The sequence below is a fragment of the Squalius cephalus genome (assembly GCF_949319135.1).
Source record: "Squalius cephalus genome assembly, chromosome: 18".
Classification (NCBI taxonomy): Eukaryota; Metazoa; Chordata; class Actinopteri; order Cypriniformes; family Leuciscidae; genus Squalius; species Squalius cephalus.
This window is the reverse complement of record NC_137139.1, coordinates 30,141,127-30,147,814: the sequence shown is the minus strand read 5'-3', so window position 1 is coordinate 30,147,814 and position 6,688 is coordinate 30,141,127.

Sequence of the window (6,688 nt, the reverse complement as noted above, 5' to 3'; positions counted from 1 at the left end):
TATAGTCGCTTTAAACTTTAATAACATGTTATCGCCCTGTGGCGGTTTGTGGTTTTGCTGAATAATTTAGCGTCAGGAGCAACGGCGGGCTAGACTGGGTAAACCCAGGCCGATCTGCTGGCGATTTGATTTCGCCCTGCAGCTGAGGCTGGAAACCTGTACATTCTTCGATCCTGCTTCCGTTACAAATCTGCGTGGACCAATCACAATCTGTCTTATCCACCTGGCGCTCTATTGGCGGGTTTAATCCAATCCAATTCCTTTTAACCTCTCGATGATGCTCAATGGCTTCTTTAGTTTAGATGGCACTTTCATGTTTTTTTGCACAACTTGCAAAAATCGTTCAATGCCATTGCTGCTTCTGCAAACCGCTGATCAACACATTTGGTTACACGTTTCCTGCATGGAGTTTTCGCTGCAAAGTAGGCTACATTACCCAGATTGTTGGTCTGATTGGCTGAAGGACTATCCAATTGCGTACAGAGTCATTTGAACTATGCCCGTTGATCACGCCTCTTGTGCAGTAGAAAATACAGAGCAGACTCCCCAGACTAATGTTCAAAAGATTGAATCTTAAAAGATTGAGCTTGGTCTGGTGATATCCAGGCTAACAGCGGGCCACATCGCTAAAGGTCTAAAAGCCCGCTGGCCTCCTTTTCCTCTAATTCAATGGTATTCTGGCTCCCGGTATATTAATGGCGGTGTGCCTTTGCCTCTCTTCTGAATAAGTGATTCTGTGTCTCGCTGACAACCTGTTTAGATAAAAGCAGAAAGTGCTGCACATCATACACTTGAAGAGACAGACGGAAAGATGCACTTGATCTGGATTCCTCATCCTGAGGTCTGAAGCCTAAAGCGTGCTTCTTCCTCTCTTTCTTCTCCTCCGTCTCGTGTAGAAAGCAAAGTGACAGTACAATAAATGTGATGTGAGCTTTAGCATTCTCCGACGAACATCACATGTCAGATGAAGACAGTAGCGTTTTCTGTAGTTTGGAAGTCTGTCGTGTGATGCTTAATCTTAAAATGATTTTAATAATTCACGCCGTCTTAAAAATGTATGCGGTGGATTATAATTACGGACTGCAGACAATATATATTTAAAGGTTTCAATGAACCGCTAAATGAAATCCTTTGTGTATGATAAATGTTTAAAAACGTGTTTGAGTCGAGTCAAATTAATGGCTTCTGAAAGAAAACGTTCGTTTTAATAAATGTTTCTATTCTCAAAGCATTAAAGATACACAAGCTGGCAACCTAGGAAATATTCTGATTTATCAAAATTTTATGATTTCATATCCAATACATGCAGGGACCTTTTAACATTCATCATTAAAACACCAAGTCTCGTTATTGTAATGCACACCGCCAAATGCTGTCTCCATTATAAGCACTTAAAATACAAAAAAAAAGTCCCTAAAGGGACATGATGATGGGATTTAAAAAAAAATTATTATATATTTTTTTTTATTCCCTCGCAAAATGTTTCCATTCCATAGTTTTGAGTTCTTTGTGAGGAAAACGCAAAGTTTCTAATGAGAACAAAAGTTTTGAGCAAACAAAGTTTCTCAGGGGAACGTAAAAGTTTTGAAATATATTTTTTAAAATCTATGATAATTGACAGATTGAACATGGAAGATTTCATTAACCAAAACATACGTTCAAATTAAAATGCATGCCATGAAGCTACTGTACAGAACCTGTTACTACCATGACTGAAATAAATGTAACAATCATCTTATAGGTGGATCTCGCACATTTCATTCAGTTACGTAATTCACAGCACCCAACCCAAAGAAAAATGTTAATATACATTTTCAATAAGGTTTTATTGGCATATGCTTACAAAACATATGCTTGAGTGCAGTCAATGACATTTCTCTGCGTTCATTTTAATTTTACTTAAGTTTTAGTCATTTTGATGTATTTTTGATATTTTTATTTCAATTAACATTTTCTTTAACTAACTAACTATATATATATATATATATATATATATATATATATATATATATATATATATATATACACATATAATTTTAATTTTACTTAAGTTTGTCATTTTGAGGTATTTTTAATATTTTTATTTCAATTAACATTTTCTTTAACTAACAATATATATATATATATTACTTGCACATATTCAAGGATCTGCATCATGCCAGGTCAAACATTACTGGTTTTTGTGCATCGAATTTGTGCCAATTTTGAATATGAATAAGCCCAAAAGCTCCACCTGTCTAGATCTGCTACAGAATAATATGTATGTCTTTACATGTTCACAGCAGCGAGTGTATTTATATTGCTCTGCAGCAGCATCAGTGTATCACATCTAATCCGCCGAGACCAAATACATTGACACTGCCATATTCAATAACATGCTAAAACTATTCAGAGAGTTGTCACATGGACTACTTTTATGATGCTTGTGTGGTGCATTTTGTCCTTCTGAGAGCCTGATCACTGCAAACGTTCACTGCATGGAAAAGAGCAGCGTGAACATCTCTTTAAGTGCTTTACTGAAGAAATGAAGTCATACTTCTGTGCATCCACATTTACCAAAGCTCACTGTACACCATTTATTAAACATCAGATGACAGTTCATTATCAGTTTGACAAGAGACCATACAACACGTTGGGAAATTCTCAGGATCTTCCTGCTGTGGTTTTTAGGATTGAATTCAACATTTACATGAACAGATTCAGATTTACATAAACTCTCGGGTCCAAAAAAGCTTGTCAGTTCTCCAACGATATTTACATCTGTACATGAGAATGCAAACAGCGTACAGGCCAAAAACCCCCCACATGAAACATGATCACATTCAGAATCAGTTCAGAAGTTCATTGACTCAGAGTTTCAGTTGCATAGGTCTTCCTTTAAAACTGAAGAGGGTAAAAGAAGAAGCAGTTCAGCTAAACCAGACAAAGCATCCTGACTAGCGAACAGAGGAAAACTGATCTAAAAACGGATAGAAGTAAGCCATGCGCAAATCGTCTTTAAGCACTGACGTGTGTGTGGTTGCGGTGACCTAGTAAAAACAGCCTTTTATCGAACCATTTTAAACAGCTTAGCTTTCTCGCTATCGAAATCCGTGCGAGAGAGCTGCCTTATTAATACACAAGCGTCAATATGAATTTATCAGCGATTGTACATATTTCATGAGACCTATTTTTCAAACAATGCAGGGCTGAAATCAATATTTCAAAAATGAGATGTTCCATAACTTTTACTTGTCACGCCGGTGTGAATTATTAACTGGAGTGTAACACGAGAGCGCCGAGAGAGCCGACTAAGACGCGTGCTGCTAATGTGTGTCTGCTGAACGAGACAGGCCCTATTTTAGTGGATCTCCAGCTCATATTTATGCTATGACCTGTACATGTTTAAAGAAAAATCAAGTAGAGTGCATTAGTGCCCGCCCACTTTTTCAGAGGCGTTGGTTCCAGAAGTATTTCTCCAATAGGGATTTCAAAAAAGTCTTTGTTAAAGCGTTATAAGCCACGAACCAAGCCAACCAGCTATGAGGTGAATCACAACATTACAAACCTTGATTTGAAGCAAAAAAAAGTATTTGAAAATAAGACAAAAATACAAAATAGCTTTAGTGAGGGAAAGAACTACAATCCCATGAAGCATTGCAAACAGCATAATCGAATTAAAAAATTGGAGAAATATAAAACTACTCATTTACAAATGTTGACAATATATTTGAATTTAATGCAATAAAATATGCACATATACACAAATATTTCAGTATTTTGAGAGAGAAAACGGATTCTCGATTACGTCACTCGCAGTGCTTCATGGGAGTGGCCGGAGCTAAAGAGCTCTTTTTCCAAAATTTGATTGTGGCGACTCTGATTGGGGTAATTTTCTGTACAGCATCTAATGTAGTTTTCACCAATAAGTTAAAATAATGCGGGCTAACGGCTTCAACAGAAGCAAATACTATCGATTAGCAACCACGTCGCTCACAGTAGGGCTGCCTCGAACGGTTTATAAGTTATTTTTTTTAAATTTCCCAATAGAGAAAATGAATGGAGTTTTTACTTCTGGAGCCTGACTGTTGCAATTGATTACACACTCTAAGAAAAAAAAGAGGTTAGGGTTAAAAAACTTGAGGATTCTTTGCTCAATTTTAAAGGACCATTTACTGTATGCCAAAAAGGAGAAATGTCTTAAATGATTTTTGATTCACAATTGTGTGATGCAGGGATGACGCCAAAACCCGGAAGATCAATTCGCCATTGGTTCCCTCGAGATTTGCCAGTGGGGTTTTATAATGTTGTTTTTTTTAAATTCATGAGTCAAATAAAGCCTGTGGTAAACTTACAGTTACTTGACAATACTTTGACCTTTTGTTCTATAACGTAAACTGCACACACTCACAGCCCAAGCTGCCTAATCTAGTTACTTATTAGAAACATATTCAGAATTAAACACAACTGCTTCAAAATTCATGTTTTTGGTATGGGTGTGTGTAATATACATTGTAGAACAAAACGTCAAAACGAGGGCTTGGAGCCAGAGGTGCGTAAGTGGCATTTTGGGGCGAATATGAGTTCTTAATATCAAAATAAAGGTCTCGATGAGCTCTATCCAATGGTGCCAAAAAGACCTATCTGAGATCAAACTGTATTGAATAAAGCAACAAAACAATAAAGACCTAACACAAAAGTGTGAGTAATGTTTGGAGCCAGAAGGGCGTAAGTGTAGTTGGTGCCCTAAAACAGCATTCAAAATGGCTGACACAACTGCACACATGGAACTGTCTGAGGCAGAAAAGATTTTGATGAATATTATGAAACAATCTGATGAATCCTATATTGAAGAAGTTGAAGATGAGTCAGAGTTGTTTTTGAATGCATTTCCTCACAAGATACGCAGAGTTATACAATGCTCTGACAGTGAGTACAGTGAGTAGAACTAAACAAACTAGAGAACAGAAAAGCATATAAGACGCGACATGATTCTTTGGATGTGGTCAATGAATAGACTCACAGAGTAATTGAAATGGTTGAACAAAAAAGAAAAGTGAAATGAGTAAAAAGAACACGAGAGAACTGTCAATTGTATAGAGTATTGAAAGAATGTAATGAAATAAATTACATGAATAAATGAACAACTCATGAATTGCCAATCAGAAGTGTGTTTAGCAAATTCAGTGACTTTTATTACAATCTGTACTGTTCAGCAGATGCCCAGAATGGAAAAGTGAAATGAGAAAAAAAATTAACAAAAAAAAAAAAATTGAATGAATGAGTTAAATTAAAATTAATTCATTGTTCAAGTGTTAATTATTCAATTCCCCTTTTGACCAATTATTTTCTGCATTGTTCAGCAGATACGCCCAAAATGTCCATAGAAGACTTGGTGCCAAAAAGGCGTATCTGACGTTATTGCCATATTTTTTGTTTTAGATGTTTTAGAACATGTTCATTGTGTTAATATGCCATAAGTTTATTACTTAAATACTCATTCATGTAAGTATGCCTGTGGTTGCAATGTTTGTGGTTTAAAGGAGCTGTATGTAAGATTGTGGCCAAAACTGGTACTGCAATCACTTTCAAATTACTGTATAGAGCGGTGTATCCCCTCCCCCTCCCCCTGACTCGAGGTTGCCAGATAGGCTGCAAGATCCAGCAGGAACATAGGCTGCAGTTTGTAGCTGCAGCTGTGGTAACTAGAGCAGAGCTGGCAACCCGGATGCAGAAACACTACTGACTTCGTGATTGGTAGATAGATGGAGGGCGGCGCTTCAGGCCAAAACACAAGATGACAACATCAACATCAGTTGAGGGCTGCAACTTCACTTTTTAAATGACAATATCCTGGCCGTACTACTTTTGTCAGTGATATAAGTATTTGAAATGAACATGATTTCTTAATGTCTAGTGACATATCAGGGCCATTTTATGATTAATTGAAATACATTTCTTACATACAGCTCCTTTAAGGTCAATAATACAGGTGATTGAAGTGTGGTCAAAATCTCTCCTGTAAAGTTTGTCAAAAGCCACTTACGCCCCTCTGACTCCAAGCCCTCGAAAATATCATTAAGTTTTGTTTACCACAGGCTTTATTTTACTCATAAATAAAAATAAAAAAACTCATTAAAGGTTCTATACAGTATATGAAGCACCTGACGGAACCCTTTAAGGTTCTATATAGAACCTGTTCTTCTAACATTTCTGTAATTTATGGAATTTTTAAAACATTGACGAATGTTTTTCAGCATTTCTTTTCTTCACTTACCCCTCAGCAAGGATTTAAATCAGAAGTGAAGAAAAGGTGAGAAAAAGCTTTAAAGTGCTCTCATTGGGGAGAGAAACAAGATTACAGGCGTAATTCAGTGTAGTTAACTTAAACATAAAAGTCGTTTTCGGTAATTACTAAACTAAACTTAGAAAGGTTACTTATTCAGGCAAATAACTGAAACATATTTAAGTTGATTTAAGCTCAAGTAATTACAAACTAAATCTGAAATAAAAATAAATTAAACCCATATAGAAATATTAAAAAATGACAAGTTCAAACTAGTTCAAGTTCAAACTTGTAAAAATACAAGCTAATTCAAAATATTTATAAATAATACAACGATATATAAATAATATACTAAAATAACCAAGAAATAAATTGATAAGATACTGTTTTAAATCAAGTGAGCAGATTGTGAGAGCACCGTTG